Below are 17,509 nucleotides of genomic sequence, written 5' to 3'. Positions count from 1 at the left end.
AAGATAGACCACATGCTGGCCCACAAAATATACCTCCATGAAATTAAGAAGATAGAAAGCATATTAACTATCTTTTCAGACCCTGATAACCATAAATATAAGTGAATCACACAAAAATGAAGAATCAAATTGAACACCTAGAAATTAAACAACTCACTATTGAATAGCCAGTGAGTTAGAGAGGAACTCATAGAGGAAATGGGAATGAGGACATGAGTGACCAAAACTTATGGGATACAGCAAAAGCAGTGTTAAGAAGAAAGTTTATAGTCCTGCAAACATTCATCAAGAAAAAAGAAAGTGCCCACATAACCGACTTAACCTCACAGCTTAAGATCTTGGAAAATGACCAAATAAAGGAGCCCAAACCAGGCAGGAGAAAGGGAATAATAAAACTTAAAGCAGAAATCAAAGAGCTGGAATCCCCAAAAACAATTCAAAAGAGCAATGAAACCAAGAGCTGGTTCTTTGAGAAAATAAATAAGTTGATTGCCACTAGCAAGACTCACAAAGAAAGAAAGTAAGAACCCTAATAAACCAAATCAGAAATGAATAGGGGGACATCACAACAGAAACTACAGAAATCCATAGGACACTCAGAGATTACTTTGAGAATCTTTACACCATGAAACTAGAGGATCTTAGAGAAATGGATAAGTTCCTGGATTCCAGTAACCTCCCAGTGCTGAACCAAGAAGACTTAGAATACCTGAACAGACTTATCACTATCGAGGAACTTGAAATGGTGATCAAAAGTCTTCCCCGAAACAAAAGCCCAGGTCTGGATAGATTCACTAGAGGACCTACTGCCAGTCCCACTGCCAGTCCTTCAATTTCCAGGAAATTGAAGAAAATATTCCCGAACCATTTCTTTGAGACAGATATCACCCTGATACTCAAAGCAGACAGAGACATCACAAAAATGGAGACCACAGACCAATATCCCTGATGAACATGAATGCAAAGATCCTGAACATAATTCTAGCACATAGAATTCAGCAACTCACAGAAAAGATGGCACATCAGGAGCACCGGGCCTTCTCCCTGTTCTCGGTCAAGCCACCCTGTTGACGGCGAGAGCCTGAGGGTGAGGTGCTAAATGCACCCTTTGATACATTTTTAAATGATCTATTTCAGCAACAGTTGTGAAAGAATAATCCTGAAAAAATATTAACTTACTAATTAATTAATAAAACTGAAGCGTTTAATCCAATGGAAATGCATTTTGGAGAATATGCATTGTCTCTCTACTCCTTTCCTGCAGTCAAGATACTTCACCTCACTAGAGTTAAGACAGCTACCAAATACACAGAGATTTCTGGAGTAATGTTTGCCCATTAGCCCCTTGTAAATAGGCATCATCTTAGGGTGCTGTGTCTTCCTTCCCTTACAATGGATTGAGTTCTGAATTACTAGGAATGAGACTCTGCAAACTTATTGTGACCTTCAACAGCAGATGCCAGGGTAGAGATCCGAATATTCATGCTAGAAGGAGACTGGAAGACAAATGACTGAAAGGATTTGCTTTTTCTTGGCTTACTATTCTTCTCAGTGCAAGAAAACTGAACTTGACTTACAGCAGACCCACTTTTCCTCAGGGGTTGGAGAGCCAGCTTCCCTTGCCCTGGCAGGGGGTGGCAGTGACCGAGCTCAGACTGAGCACCAGCTCCCGCAAGCTTCTGGACTCTGAAAGCTCATATGTTCCACCATCCTCGCCATGAACTCTGGACGCCCACGCATTCCACTGCCCCTGTCAGCACTGACAGCTTTCCCGACTCTGCCCCATGCTCCGTGCCCACCTCCTTTTTCCTCTTTTATTTTTTCTGTCTTCCAACCTTTCATCCTCTCTTTGCCAAACCCCTTACATTGCTGAACTTTTGTTTGCCTGTTTTACTGACCCAGAGGATTTGAAGGGCTTGAAGTGATTCTTTTTCTGTGTTCAGGAAAGTTAGAAATTCTCTGTGGTTGTTTGCTTAATTTATGGCAAGTTTGCCTAATGAAATTCCACACGACAGAGAAGACTGTGGCTAAATTATTTCTGGAATACTAATTCTGTAGCATGAGTGATTGAATTTTCCTGTACATTTTGTATAATTACCTCAGAATCAAGTCCTTTTCAGATGGGTTGGCAGTACCAGGGCCTTTGGATGCCTCAGGAGAGTGTCCCGGTCTGTTAGATGTTTCCAGGGCTCCCCTGCAGGGTTAACAGCTGGAACCCATCAGCCATAGAATCTGACAAGTTGAAATTTCATAACTTCATTTTTTCATAGACATGACTTCAAATCCAATCACACAGTGATAATGATTTTACTCCTTTTAAAGTTAAACTTTTATCTCAAGAGAACAGGGTGACAACTAGATGTGGCTGATAAGTGAATCAAATCATTTGGACTCCACTTGTGGTCAGCTTAAAATGTGAATCTTGACAGTTTGTGATATGCAGAAGGAAAGATTTGATTATATAAAAGCACAGCTTGTATTAATGAACTTATTTTATAATAATCAAGATATTATTGGCACCACTTAAATTTATATTTTTGCTATGACAACCATATGCATATTATTACCTTGTAAGTAGGCTAGAAAATGTAGCCAGTTTCAAAGGTGTAAAAAGAAGAGAGGTGTTGATCTCAAAAGAGTTATAGTCAATAAAATGGTCAGTTCTGCACAAAGTCTTAAAGTTAGGTAGCTGTCATTGGATGCTTAATGCATTAGAAAAACTCTTCTCAGCATGATGCAGTGATTTATACAGCTAACACCTGTGACAGTCTTTATACGTACTTATTATTAGCATTATTTTACAGATGTAAACATGAGGACCAGAGTTAATTCACCTTTCAAGACCCTGGAACCAGTCAATGCTCAGGCCCCAACTTGCCTTTGAAGTCTGGAAAAAAATCTGTCCTCTCTGATTTCCTGTGTTCTTATTGCTGCTCATTGATCACTTACACACTCATTTTAAGAGGGAAGAAAAGTGCTGGTGATTGATCTGATCCCTGGTCTTCCTACCTCGGTGAGTCTAGAAGAGAGAGGAGAGCCCTGGGCAGGGATAGAAGTAATGGAAATCAAGGCACCCTGAAGCCACACGATTAGGATCTCCGAATATGTGTTACAGGGGACCAACACAGGAGAGGATAATCACCTGTGGAATGACTGTAGGGTGATGCTTCTGGTCTGTCTGAGATACTTACCGAAACAAATTTAAAATTCATGGATTTATGGGACAGGCTTTTCAGCATTGTGGGACGGTGACACTGTTCTACGGAAACATCCTTCCTTATGAGAGGATGGATGTTCTTTCTCCACCACTCAAGGCCTTTGCTTAGAGCATAAAATCCTAGTGAATTCGTTTGCAACATTCCATTCTCTCACACTTCACATTTAAGTCATAACTGCCTGTTTCCAGTTCCTGGCAAATGGGCATCTTGATTAAAATATGTGATTCCCATTAGCCTAAATCTCCATCTGACCCTATGTTATCTCAGGAGCTTCCTGGGGTCAACACTGTTCCAAATCCCATACACTTCAGTGCCATAAACTTTTGTGTGCTGAGCTGGCATGTTATGGTGACTATGAGTATTGATAATATATGTGAAACGACAAGTCATTCAATAAATATTTTACAGCAACTCAGTAAATAAACACTGAATGCATCCATACTAGCTTCATGAAATGGTTTTAGTTACAGAACAGGCAAAACAATTGGCTCTCTTTCACCATTCAATCTAGATGAAAGAAAAGTATTCTGAAGAACAAGAGAAATGATAGAGACGTGCGTATTGTGAATGAAGGGCACGTTGCAAGCATAGCAGTGATAAGCTGACTGGCTTCTGTTTTATGCAGAGCAGATGTGAGCATCTCTTTGCTAGTATGGGGCATATCCAGAATCTCAGGGAATAAAATAGTGAGACACGCCACTTTCTCCAGGAAGAGCTTTTCTGGCAATGGGAATGTTGGGTTTGAGGAGACCATGTTGTAGGAAGTGAGAAAACTGTGGCAGAAGAGGAAGGGCAATTGGAGAGGACGGACTCAAAACACAGCTTTCTCCTGACTAATGTGAAGTGTGGGAGGGTCTGAGCAGAGCTATGATGTGACCTGTGCACCCGACTCCCTTTTACTCTGTCTCTATTGCCGAGAGCAGGCTATCCTTGAGCAAAAGTGAAATCCATGCGGCTGGTGGGACAGTACTTGCCTTCCACACAGTTGAGCCAGGTTTAAAATCCAGCATCCCTGATCCAGAGACACACAAAAGAATCTCCAAACCAAGCAGCTCATTGCAGAGATTTCTCCAGACCCTAATTAACTAAAATTTAAGAATTCCGGGAGAGCACGGCGTGACATCTTATGCTGTTCATAACAAACAATACAAAATAGAGTAGGGGGGTTACTGTCTACAATCGAAGCAGGGGCAGGGAATGTCTATTAGGATACAGTAGCACTGTATAGCACTGTTGTCCCACCGTTCATCAGTTTGCTCAAGCGGGCACCAGTAACGTCTCCATTATGAGACTTGTTGTTACTGTTTTTGGCATATCGAATGCGCCACGGGTAGCTTGCCAGGCTCTGCCGTGTGGGTGGGATTCTCAGTAGCTTGCCGGGCTCTCTGAGAGGGAAGGAGGAATCGAACCTGAGTCGGCCGCATGCAAGGCACATGCCCTACCCACTATGTTATCGCTCCAGTCCCTATTAGGGTAAAGTTGAAAAAAATCAGATCCTCTGTACAGAATCAAGACATTAAAAATATACCTAGAAATTTAGGGCTTGAAAAAACCTTGGCAAACCTGCAGACCAAAGAAGAAGCAAAGGATCTTCACTGAAGAAGCTCTTAAAGCACCAAAGGAAGTGTGGAACCTGAAAGAGCCAGCGATTCTCAAGGTTCTCTGGAAAATTCCACAAGTCTATTTGAGGTGACAAACGGAGGCTGCGGAGGGGACAGTGTCGAATGTGCTGCTCCATGTGAGTCTCTCCTGTGCTTGTGCAGTGGGTGGGGCAGCATCCCCTCCCTGTGGCTCACCTACTGCATCTGGCAGGATCTATCTCTGATAAATACCTCTGAGATTTCTCAAATAGGGGTAATGATAATTACCTGTTTGCAACCTTGTTGTCAATCTAATCATTCAGCTACATGTCCTTCCTCATTCGGTAGCTTGGAAGAAACAATTCTAAATATATGGTCTAACTCTAGCCTGTGTAAGAACATCCCAATCAATGAATTAGAGTTTAAAACATGTACCTTGTTTTCTTACCAGAGTATCAGGTTTCAGAAGGAAAATATAAATGCTTTATGATCTTGTATTATCAGGCACTTCTAAAATATGTTGGATGTATATAGGATGTACAAATTTTTAAATGTGCAAAATTTTTAAATTTTCATGTTTAAAATTCTTAAAGAATCACATGAGCAAGAAGAGAGGTATATATCGTTTATGTACATGTGAAGATAATTTCCACATAAAAATGGAATTTAGGTGAGTTTGTGAAAGAAGTAATAGAAAATGAAGAGCAGAAAAATATGTAAGAAGCAGGGATTGTTTTTAAAAATGTGGGTGGTATACTGCAGAACCTTTCGAGTATACTATTTCATTTGATTTTCTATTTTTAATCAGGGGAATCTTTCAATTATTCATGGTAAACTTGGGGAAAAGATTAGAGATTTATCCTCGGCTCAAGATTTACCAACTATAATTGAATTGGATTGCTTATGTGTTTTTCAGATACCATTGCATTTCTTGGCACAATCCTTTCTAATAACTCAATCTTCTTGTCAAGTTCTGAAAAGGCGTAGCTAAAGACCGTTGAAGAAAGTATCTTGGAAATCGTGGCTTGTTAAAAATCAACAATGCAATTGAATAAGCCCTCTGAGAACAGAACTGGGTGGGTTTCTTTTCATGGAGCACCCAGTTTATCTAGTGTTCCTGGGTAGGGGAGAAGTCAACACAAGCTGGACTTCTGTCAGCAAAAAGAAGCAACACATATGTCTCACAAGAGGATCTAGTTAAAAACAAACAAACAAACAAACAAAAACAGCAAATGGTTTCTAGCATTGTTTTGGGTGGAAGACTTGATGGTAAAATTAACAACAGTTTAAAGAGAATCCTTTTTATTTTTAACTTAAGAGACAACTATATTTTTATGTTTCAGAGCACAAATGAATATTGCTATACTTTGTTCCATTTACTACCCCCTCCAAAACTCTCTCTGTTGAGAAGGGGAGAAAGTCTCCTTTAGAGTCTGCTAAAGAACACCCAGAATCACAGCGCCCTGATGTAGAATGAGTGACAGGGTGTAGAGAGAGAGTGTGGGGAGGGAGGAAAGAAGGGAACAAGGAAGGGAAGAAAGAAGGGAAAGAGCAAGAGAGAGAGAGTGAGAGCGAGAGCGAGTGAGAGAAAGACAGACAGAGAGAGGCAGAGAGAGAGAGAGAGAAAGAGAGAGAGACTCCCTCTCTTCTTATCTGTCTGGTCAAGTCATTGTTGGCCCAGTGGGCACCATCACGGAACGAGCAGGTGTCATCATTGGTGGCCCAGGCATCATTGGCATGTGGCCTCCCATTGGTGGCCTCTTTCCAGAAGCAGGTCCCCCTGGCATCATCCCAGGGGGAGAAGGACCCAGGCGATTGGGCAGAGGTGGGGTCACAGCCCCAGCAGGAGGAGGCAGAGGAGTGGGAGGAATCTTCCTTATTGAAAGGCAGCAGTTGCCTGTCAGTCAGGCCCAGGTCTTGCATGTTCTCGAGCTTCCTGCTGCTGCAGTGAGTATTTCTTCCAGAGGGAGAGTCCTGGGGACTTTGTGTTGCAGGAGTCACAGTCACACTTGGACATGATGCTCTGTGGGCTCTTGAATGCTTATTGACCCTAACGAGAATCTTAAGGGAGATTCTTGGAGATACACCGTTCTGTTTAATTGAATCCTAACTTTAGTCATCTTTTTATTTTGGTTTTGGGTTGGGAGTCAAAATTAACTGTGCTCAGAGCTTATTCATGACTCTGGACTCAGAACTCACCCTGGCTATACCGGGGGGACCATCTGCCGTGCTGAGGATCAAACCAGGACCAGATACATGCAAAGCCAGTGCCTTGCCCCTGTACTACCTGTTTCCCTGACTGTAGTTCAGAAGGAAGATGCTATATTTTTTACTTCAAAGCTAACTAAACTGAATCTTGAAGGACTCATCTGAGTTTTCATTACAGAGCCAATATACAAAGGCCCTATTAGCCTTTTATTAGGGGGCATATCCTAGTGAAAAAGAAAATTTCTTCGGAGTAATTTCCCATAATGATTCCTGAGATGTGCCTTTTCTGTACGGCAGTTCCTAATCCAGTCTCCAGACGTCCCTGCTAAGATGGAGTGAATAGTTTCCAACTTCTCTGAGATATTGATGTTCATAGAAACTATATTTTGATTGCAAAGAGTTGGGGTTAGACCATTGGGAAGATTTTCTTAAAGATCAATGATCTAATTGAACCTTTATTTTCTCTATGATCACAATTTTCCTAATGCGCATGCATTATTTAGTTGCTCTCTCTTTAGAAGAACGGCGTGAGCTGTCTATTGTGAAGCTCTCACCAATGCTGTGGAAAGTTTGTCCCTCTAGAGAAACACTCAAGGTTTGGAGAGTCCCCTGGGCAGAGCATCTCAGGTACATGAGTAGAAATGGGCAGCAAAAGTGGACGCAGAGAAGAAGAGAATAAAATGGCAGATGTCTTTTATTTTTTTTTATAATTTATTTATTTTTAATTAGAGAATCACCGTGAGGGTACAGTTACAGATTTATACACTTTTGTGCTTATACTTCCCTCATACAAAGTTCGGGAACCCATCCCTTCACCAGTGCCCATTCTCTACCACCCGTAAACCCAGCGTCCCTCCCACCCTCCCCAATCCCATCTCCCCCCCAACCCCACCCTGCCACTGTGGCAGGGCATTCCCTTCTGTTCTCTCTCTCTAATTAGCTGTTGTGGTTTGCAATAAAGGTGTTGAGTGGCCGCTGTGCTCAGTCTCTAGCCCTCATTCAGCCCGCAACTCCCTTCCCCCACATGGCCTTCAACTACAATGTAGTTGGTGATTGCCTCTCTGAGTTGCCCTTTCCCCGGAACGTGAGGCCAGCCGCGAAGCCATGGGTTCAACCTCCTGGTACTTATTTCTACAGTTCTTGGGTATTAGTCTCCCACTCTGATATTCTATATACCATAGATGAGTGCAGTCTTTCTATGTCTGTCTCTCTCTTTCTGACTCATTTCACTCAGCATGAAACTTTTCATGCCCATCCACTTAACTACAAAATTCTTGACTTCCTTTTTTCTAACAGCTGCATAGTATTCCATTGTATAGATGTACCAAAGTTTCCTCAACCAGTCATCCGTTTTGGGGCATTCGGGTTTTTTCCAGATTCTGGCTATTGTAAACAGTGCTGCGATGAACATACATGTGCAGATGTTGTTTCGATTGTACTTTTTTGCTTCTCTGGGATATATTCCCAGCAGTGGTATTGCTGGGTCAAATGGGAGCTCAACCTCTAGTTTTCTGAGAATCGTCCATACTGTTTTCCAAAAGGGCTGAACTAGCCGGCATTCCCACCAGCAGTGTAGAAGGGTCCCTTTCTCCCCACATCCTCTCCAACAGCGGTTGCTTTTGTTCTTTTGGATGTGTGCCAGTCTCTGTGGTGTGAGGTGGTAGGCAGATGTCTTTTAGATGTGCAGGGCAATGTATGCCAAAGAAGAGGAAAGTTATGAACTTCATCCTTCAGGAGTCCCTGTTGACTGGCTCTGTGGAATATCCCAGTCTCTGCTCTTAATGGACCAAGTGACCCATTGATGTGCTCAGGAACTTTTCTTAACATCTTTGGCGATTCATGCAGTAGCTCATGGGTTGGAAGCCAAGAGCGATGTTGTATTGATTAAATCAATGGCCTATCTACTTGCTCAGGACTGTCCAGGGGACCCCGAAGAGTGGACAGTCCTCATGTCATTATTTGTGTCCTTATGTGTTTTTTCTCATTTGCTGTGACTGACCCCCACTGGGTGGGGTTCGAAGGGGCCTATCCAATTGGCTTCACTGTGGTAACTTGTCATACTTATTTTCTACCAGGACTAGAAACTAGTTTCACTAGAAGGCTTCACTCCTGGCCTCTGATTGGAAGTTGTCAGTAAGAGAAACTTGTGTCAATGCAGGACTTCCTGGTGCCACTAAGTCCCCACTCATCATGTGGGACCAAAGTCACGGTACAATACCAAAGTTCAATCAATCCAAGATCTTCCTCACTAAAGACTCCATTCTTGAGTTCTAGCTTTCCGGCTAATTTCTCTTCTATTGTGGAAAATCCAGCTTCTAGATGAAAGTCCTTAGTTTTAGAATGCTACATTCTGTTCTTCTGAATGACCTCGTGTACACACAAGTAGACTGTTCTATGGCCTTTTCCATAGGGTGTGGGGTTTACATTACATGATATCGGGTTCTTGTCTGAAAGAACAAACCTGAATATTACAATAAGTACACTTAATTACATCCCGTTGCTTGTGGGAGTGGGGGAGGGATAAATCATGGAGAAGTCATTTGTTGTACAAAAATGATAAGGTGAATTTTTAATTGCTTTCACCTATAGATCAATCAAGAGGTACTTTGGAAAGAATTCAAGACAGCATTTGGTAATGAAGTGGATATTCACATGTATATGCCACATTTGAAAAAAGCATATAGATGTAATATTTTTTTAAAAACATCTAGGACAGAGACTAAAGATTTAATTAAGTTGATAATGACATATTTTAGAGATGTCGTTCTATAAAATGTGTTTTACTTTTTAGTAAACTCTCTACTATTTATGGCATTCAAAGTTTGAACTCTGAGTTTATAAGGCAGAATGCATTTTGTAATAAGTCACAGTGAAAAATATGAAAATATGAAAGTATACATTCAGAGATCCTGGATCTAGAATTACAGATCATAAAGATAAGGTTTTAATGTGAAACTTATAAGTGGCAGTATATTAAATTATTTGTGGGCAAATAAAACTTGTTTGCATGGTATACAACCAAGACATATAAAATGATATCTCTGTCACTGCTGCTGTCACAAAGATTAATGCTCAAGAAGCTTCTTGAAAACAAAACCTGCTATTAAATGTCCTGGGTAATTACCGTTCTGGACTCAGCCCCATCTATCAGTATTCAATAGATAAAGATTAACAGTCTTCCCTTGATTATTGCTGTCATTTATTCCTATTCTCTCTGTCTCTGAGGGATCCAGGAAGTTTTATCTATAAGACTTTTGGGAATTTAATATTGAATGGAATGACTTCCAAAGTATATACAAATATATTATTTGACTCATAATAATATGATCCAAAGAGTTATGCACCATGCAGCAAATTGTGGCTAAAATGGATCTAGGTAATATTTTGTTGGACACGAATAAATATTGATTTTTCATTTCAAGAGTACAATTTAGGGTTTGAATACAGTCAAATTCTAGCCAAGATTAGGGTACGAGAGAACTAGGCAGAGAATGATCAGTTCTGGTGGTCACTGTGACCCTTCCCACACAGGTCCTATGTGGATCCATATCCACTCTGTCCTCAGCTATCACTGCTGGGATCAGCAAAGGCACCTCTGTTTGCCTCTTTGTCTGAAAACAAAAATTTCATCAGTGCATGAGAAACGTGTACAGCTGCCCAACAGGAATCTCCTTGGTGGTGTTGGTCTCCATGAACGTTCAATGTGCCATGCCAGGTTGTCTTGTGCAAACCTAAGGAGTCAGTCAATCCTCTCATTCCTCCTCTTAATTAAGAGGCTTGTCTCTTCAGACTCCCCAGTCCAAGGTGTCCCCGAGTCGGCCCGGAGTCAATGAAAGTACTTTTAAATCCACCTCCCTATGGAGACATTTTCCAGTGTGCCAACAATCCATACACAAAGCATCCCTCTAGAGAGTAACTTCCAACAGAGAGCATGCACTGTGCACTGCATGCATGCATGCATGTGCGTGTGTTTTGCTTGCGTAGTTTGTGTCCATGTTCAGTTGTGCATGGGAAGTTTCCAGTTCACTACTGCTGAAACACTGGTGACTGGGGTGTGACGGGTGACTGTGGTGGCTGAGATTGAACCCGGGTTTCTTCATGCACTCAGAACAGAAGTATAAAACAGAGGTACAAACAGCTAAGTTTAATTTTGTGGTAGCGGACAATTCCCTTATGTTTCTACATGCAAGATCCTTGTCTGAGGTGGGGGGTCATGTGCATTCTCCAAAGACAGTGTAGAAAACCATCTCCTCTGGGAGATGCAGAATGCACATTCCTGGGCTTCAAAATCTGTGCTATGAAAAGGATACAGAATCCAGGCACGGGAGGAAACAATGTTTTCCAGATGAGAAAGAAGACCAGTCCCAAGGCTTCCCCCAAAAGGTTGCAGCTTGGAGGTGTGTGTGTGTGTTAAGCCCGGAATTATGGGTTCCCAAGTGGTGAGACAGAGAGACATGAACTTGACAATGCAAAAGCAGTAGGAGTTTTATTCCAGTATTCTGGGGTCAGCTATCTCACCCACAGAGTGGTCTCCGGATAGCGACCCGGACTTCAGGCAGTGAGCAGTTTATGTAGGGTTTGATTACATAAGCTGAATATGCTTTATTGTTTCAGGAAAAATCCTTACCTAATTATCAAACAAAGGTGTGTTGGCAAGTGTCAAGGGTAACAGTGCTCAGGCAATAGTTAAGCAATAGTTTCCACTAGGAGTTCATGGTTACAATTGCTACTCATTCTTTTAGGGTAACAAAAGGCAATTCTGGGGCATTGTGCTTGGCTGCTTGAGCCCACTTGCTGAGCCAGGAAGTTTCCCAGGTGGGTTCGGGTTGGGTTACACGTTTTCTCACTGCTGGGAAACCCAGACTGTTTCAGTACCAGAAATTGAACGGGAGGCGTCAGTTTCACCTTGAAACATGGAAGACAGGCCTGAGTTCTGCTGGCCAGTCAGACGGACCCACTGTCCCCTCAGGTTCTCTCTCAGCCTTCCCAAGCATCTAAGTAGATGCAGCCACTCATGCACCGTTCCATTCAAGCTTGACTGATCACCGTGCTAGCGACAAAGGTAAGCAGAGGAGAATGATTCTCAGAACGTGACACTTCTCACCAGGAGAGGAGAAAATCATCAAGCTGTTCGAATGAGGAGGAAATGACGAAGGTGGGTTCAAGTTGCACAGCGAGGCCTCTTGTTGAGAAAGAAGAGTCTCACTCTGTCTCACTAGGTAGATATTAACACTGCCTGGACCCTCCTCAATAAGCACATTTCCCAACTTTCTGTCACTTTTGCAGAAAGAGCCCACTTTCAAATGATCTATACATTGTAAATGCTACACCCACCTCAGCACGACTGTTCTGCACTATGCCAGGCTTCTCCAAGTGTACTTTGGCTTCAATAATTCAGAGAGCTGTGCATCTGCTTTCAGCAAAATTAATTTATCTTTAAGTAGTTTTGACATCTTTTCCATTTTCATCCACTGCACATTTTCTCATCAGTCATAGTTGCTGACATTCAGACTCACTTCACTTGTATCACTTGTCATCCCATTGATCTTAGATTTGCTCGAGCGGGTGCCAGTAATGTCTCTATTCATCCCTATCATGTGCTAGTGTAGAGTGTAGTCCAAAGGCATCTGCTCACTCCAAGAACACAAAGAGCCTCAAACCATTCCTTCAGGGTTTTGATGAAGAAGTCTGACCATCTCGTTGGTGGGCGGCCACCCGGTCTTTTGACGTCCCATGGAACCCAGTTGGTAACAGCTCTAGTCCAGCAATCATCTCTAAATCACATTATATGTCTGGCCCATCTGATTTTCGACACCTTGGCAAATGAGACAGTGTCCCTGATTCTTGATCATCAACGGAGGTCGGAACTCTGGATTCCTTCTCTCACTTGAGTGAAATGTGATATTCCAAGCATAGCTCTTTTTATTCCTCTTTGGGTGACCTGAAGAGTGTTCTCGTCCTGTTTTCACAGGACCCAGGTCTCTGAGGCATATGTTAGTGCAGGAAGAATGGTGGAGTTGAAAAGATGTGCCCGAAGCCAGAGGTTCTTCGTCCTCTTAACCACTTCTTCAATGCTCTTGAAAGCCTTCCATGCTGCTCTCTTCCTCCTGTGCAGTTCTGGCGCCAAGTTGTTCCTCATGCTGAGTTCTTGACCCAGGTACATATAGCTGCTGCATTCAGAGATGTTTGTTCCATTGAGAACAAATGGAATGTCAGGGACTAGTTCATTTTTCATGAACATTGTCTTAATGAAATTCAGCTGCAGTCTGACCTTTCCACACTCGTAGTCAAAGTTGACCAGTATTTGTGCCACTTGGCTAATGTTTGGTGTTATTAGAACAATGTCATCAGCAAAGCGGAGGTGGTGTAGTTGCCGACCGTCTATCTTCACTCCCATTCCTTCCCATTCCAGTCACTGCATGACGTTCTCGAGAGTGGCACTGAAGAGTTTTGGTGAAATGGTATCACCCTGCCACACCCCCCTCTTTACATAAATGATCACTTCTTTCTAGAATGGTGAGATCCTGGTGGTGAATCCATAATACAGCTCATGGAGAATCTTGCTGTATTCATTCATTCAGATTAAATATTCTAATCTGACCTTTTCGGTAAATCCAATCTCCTTTTGACAAAGAATATTCTGGTCTGCATAGTTCTCTGGTGGCAAATTACAATTTTGTAAGCCAAGTTTTCATTGCAATCTTATTTCTTTATATTTTTATTTCAATAGCATTGATTTTTCAAATGCAAATCACATGATCACTGTGCAGGTTTCTGGTATGTGTTATTAGAATCAGCACGATACATACTACATGTGTTCACTACTAAAGGTCCCCAGAGCTTCCAGTATCACTGGACATTTCTGTCTCACTAACTCTTGGCATCCTCTTCAGAAATTGAGCGTCTTTCTTGTATTCTAGAAAATGTGTGACTTTATCAGACTTGATTGTTGTGACCTCACTTTCCCCTAGACAGTACTTCATCTTACTTAGTAAAATTAAGGACAAATTTTACTGGTTATTTCTCTCCACCAAATTAAAATAGGGGAGAGGAAGGGCAGCCCAATATATTTTATTATTATAATTGGGCTGGAGCGATAGCACAGTGCTTGGGCTTTCGCCTTTCACGTGGCCGACCCGAGTTCGATTCCTCCGCCCCTCTCAGAGAGCCCGGCAAGCTACTTGTACGTATTGGATATGCCAAAAATAGTAACAATAAGTCTCTCAATGAGAGACGTTACTGGTGCCCACTCAAACAAATCGATGAGCAATGGGATGACAGTGATTCAGCACAATTTTCTACTCATGTGACCAAATGGTGTTTGTAGTGTGCATGTTTAAATGGCTTCATTTTAGAAAGAGTAATGTCTTTTACCCAAAGGTTACATTAAATTTTAGTAAGCAGTATCTTTATTATTTTCCATATTATCTTGAAAAATTACTCTTTATCATTGAATAGCATGAATTTTATAGGAATAGAAACTTTTCTTTTTAAAAATCATCTAACTCTTCTGACCTATGTGAAAGGGTGCATTTGACTCTATTTTATTTTTTCTTCCTAAAGTTTTCCCGAGAATAAAGTGACGTTGGAGATAGTCATGTATTTATTTCTTTTTAAATGCAGAAAATGAAGTACTGTTTTTAAGGTGGAAAAAAGTAGGTTAATATATAAAATTCTATCTTCAGTAAGTAACAAATATTAACCCTAGTAATTATATTACTCTTTTTATAGGGTTTGGGTTCTTAGAAACTATAACAAAATATGTGTTTTCAGATAATGCATATTTAAGGGGCAAAGATGGTGCCAATAGTAAAAATTGGATATAAAAAGGAGTATATTTGTATATACTTTCTTGATAACATCTATTTTATTCATATAGATGTCAAACAAGTAATGTTATTTAATTATATTTCACAACTTATTTGTGTTAAATCTGGGATGACAGAATATATAAAGGTTACGACCTTCAAAAAGTAAGCATAGCAGGGATTGTTCTTTTAACAATGCACTTAATCTTGATTATGTATTACACTCTCCCAGATAATTTTATTTCTCACATGGTGCTTCCCTCTAGAAAACAAAAGGAAATCATGGCGCTCTGACCACTTCCCTCCTCAGGGTTACACTGTGTGCCTGTAGGGATGTTTTGAGTGGAAATTTTGTAGATGTTTTTCTATCTTACAATGTTGTCTCTTTTACTGAGGAGCCTGTTTGGAGTCACCTAGTCTCAGTCTCATCTGTGGAACTTCCAAGTGAGTATTGCACAATAGCACACAAGCATTAGGGAAACTAATAAATAAACAAAAGCTGCAAGAGGACAGCTGTTGATTGGGCCAACAGCCCCATACTGCGTCTTTCTGTCTGGACACGTGTTCGCCAGTCATGGAGGGATGCGCCCAAAGTTTAAGCAAACGACGTAGCCTCAGTCTCGTGTCCGCTTCCAGGTCCTTCCCGTGCCTCAGCCCCGATCACAACATTCCTTTGTCTGCCCTTGCTCGTGGCCCTGGCCCATGAGCTCTATTCTTGAGCCTATTCTGTCTCCGGGCCTGACCGCGGGAATAAAGAGCTAATTGCACGTGTGTATCTATAAATAATTGGGGGAGGTTTAATTGCTAAAAAGGGAATAATATTCTTCCAGGGGGGTAATTAATAATAGTAATCAAGCATTTTTCTTTGCTTGGGGCCCACACCCAGTGGCTGAGGAGACCCGTCACTCCTGGGGCTCCAAGGGCCATACGTGGTGCGAGGGACCAACCTGGGACTGGCTGCATAGACGGCAAGCGCCTCCCCTTCTCTGCTATCCCTCAGGCCCCCAGACTAATATCTCATCGGACAAATTGCAATATCATTTGGCAAAATAGGCCTTCTCAATCTTCCTTGAGTGCTGCTAAGTAACGGGAAGACATTTCCACCTTCTATTAAAGAGAATGGACTGGAGCGATAGCACAGTGGGGAGGGCGTTTGCCTTGCACGCGGCTGACCCAGGTTCGATTCCTCCGCCCCTCTCGGAGAGCCCGTCAAGCTACTGAGAGTATCCTGCCCGCATGGTAGAGCCTGGCAAGCTACCCGTGGCATATTCGATATGCCAAAAACAGTAACAACAAGTCTCAAAATGGAGACATTACTTGGCGCTCACTCGAGCACATCGATGAACAAGGGGACGACAGTGCTACCGTGCTACGGTGCATTAAAGGGAAGTTCTAGCACATGGCTGACTCATGTGGGCATTAGATCTGTATTGGGTGATATTGCCGGTCGCTTGCTATGGAGGGCACCGTGTGAGATGAAAGTCAGCCCGCGCCATCTAGTGCAGGTAATTGGTTTTATGGATGAGAACCTGAAAGCCCCCAAGGGCCAGCTCCCTCCCCCGGGTCTCCCAGCGGATCACGGAAGAAACTCACATTTCTCATTGCTAGTTCCATGCTGCTTGCGGTCCCTGAGGCCAACAGCTTCATCAAGGAACCAGACGCAACTCAGAGCATCTGTAGATTAGCAACCTACGCTGGGACATGTTTTGTTTAATACCAGCAAAAGCTGCAAGGGGAAAACACTGCCTCTTTAAGAGGGCTGTGGAGAAAGCCCTGGTCTGCTCAGCCACACTGTTATCAGACTTAGTGTTTTCCTGGAACCTGGCTCAGCTGGAGAACTTGGGGGCCAGGAAAGGGAGTGTTTGAGGAGCCAGTCCCTGGACTAGGAGCCCTCCGTGTTGTTATTGTCACAGCAGATCAAACACATCCTTCCTGGCTTGTCGAGGCTTTGGAGTCCTTTCCTGAAACCAGATGGGCTCTAATTAATGCAGTAGCTGTACACAAGCCTACTTCTTTCCTTCCTAACTGGCAGCCTGCGACCCGCTTGGGATTTACCTAATGAACTGATTCCAGGAAACTACCATTTACATGAATTAGCCCCATGAAACGAAAAGAGGGAGCATTTAAAGGGAAATGGAAGAGAACAACAAACTCTCAATTCTCTGCATCTTCAGGTTCTTTGGGATTAATTTTTTTTTCTCTTTGTTCACTGGAAAGGGGGATGCTGTTCTCAGCTACAGCCCTTCAGCCTGCAGGGTGTGGCTGGAGTTTCACCCTTTTGTCTAAGCTCTCAGCTCTGTTCAGAGCATCAGGGAGCACCGTGCCCTGGTCACTTCCAGAGGCGTGGCTGCACAGAACAGTTCTAACAAAGGCGTGAGGGCCAGCTCACTGGATTCCTCCACTCTCACAGCATCGGCCCAAAGAATGGGGCTCAGGTGGTCCCAAATGTTCACTTCCTTCTCTTCCCGCTCGAACAGTAAATGCAGGACCTGAGGTAGAAGGGATTGTTTGATTTCATGAGGACAAAATTTTTGTGATCAGATTGACATAAAATTAAATGTGTAGGATTCAAGAGAGTTTGATTCATGAGAGTTTGAGAGATTTCAGGCACCACTCGAGACTGCACGCCCCTGGTCTGCCCTGGAAACTCTATGCGAGCTCGTGTCCCTCTGGCTGGGCGCAGTGCAGGAAGACC

The 17,509-nt window shown here is 42.6% G+C and overlaps 1 protein-coding gene across 2 annotated transcripts in view; it reads left to right on the top strand.

Moving 5' to 3' along the window:
- Nucleotides 1–17,509, top strand: part of NETO1 (neuropilin and tolloid like 1) — a 181,831-nt gene that overhangs the window by 131,986 nt on the left and 32,336 nt on the right. The window contains exon 11 of one of the 2 annotated variants that reach the window (XM_055128359.1): nucleotides 2,805–2,828. The exons of the other annotated variant lie outside the window; for it this stretch is intronic. The gene's annotated coding sequence lies outside the window, so the exon portion shown is untranslated. Of the gene's footprint in view, nucleotides 1–2,804; nucleotides 2,829–17,509 lie in introns of those variants that run through there. 2 annotated transcript variants of the gene reach the window in all.

The sequence above is a fragment of the Sorex araneus genome, chromosome 2, assembly GCF_027595985.1.
Source record: "Sorex araneus isolate mSorAra2 chromosome 2, mSorAra2.pri, whole genome shotgun sequence".
NCBI lineage: Eukaryota > Metazoa > Chordata > Mammalia > Eulipotyphla > Soricidae > Sorex > Sorex araneus.
The sequence above is the reverse complement of the archived record's forward strand: the minus strand, read 5'-3'. Positions and strand labels throughout refer to the sequence as shown.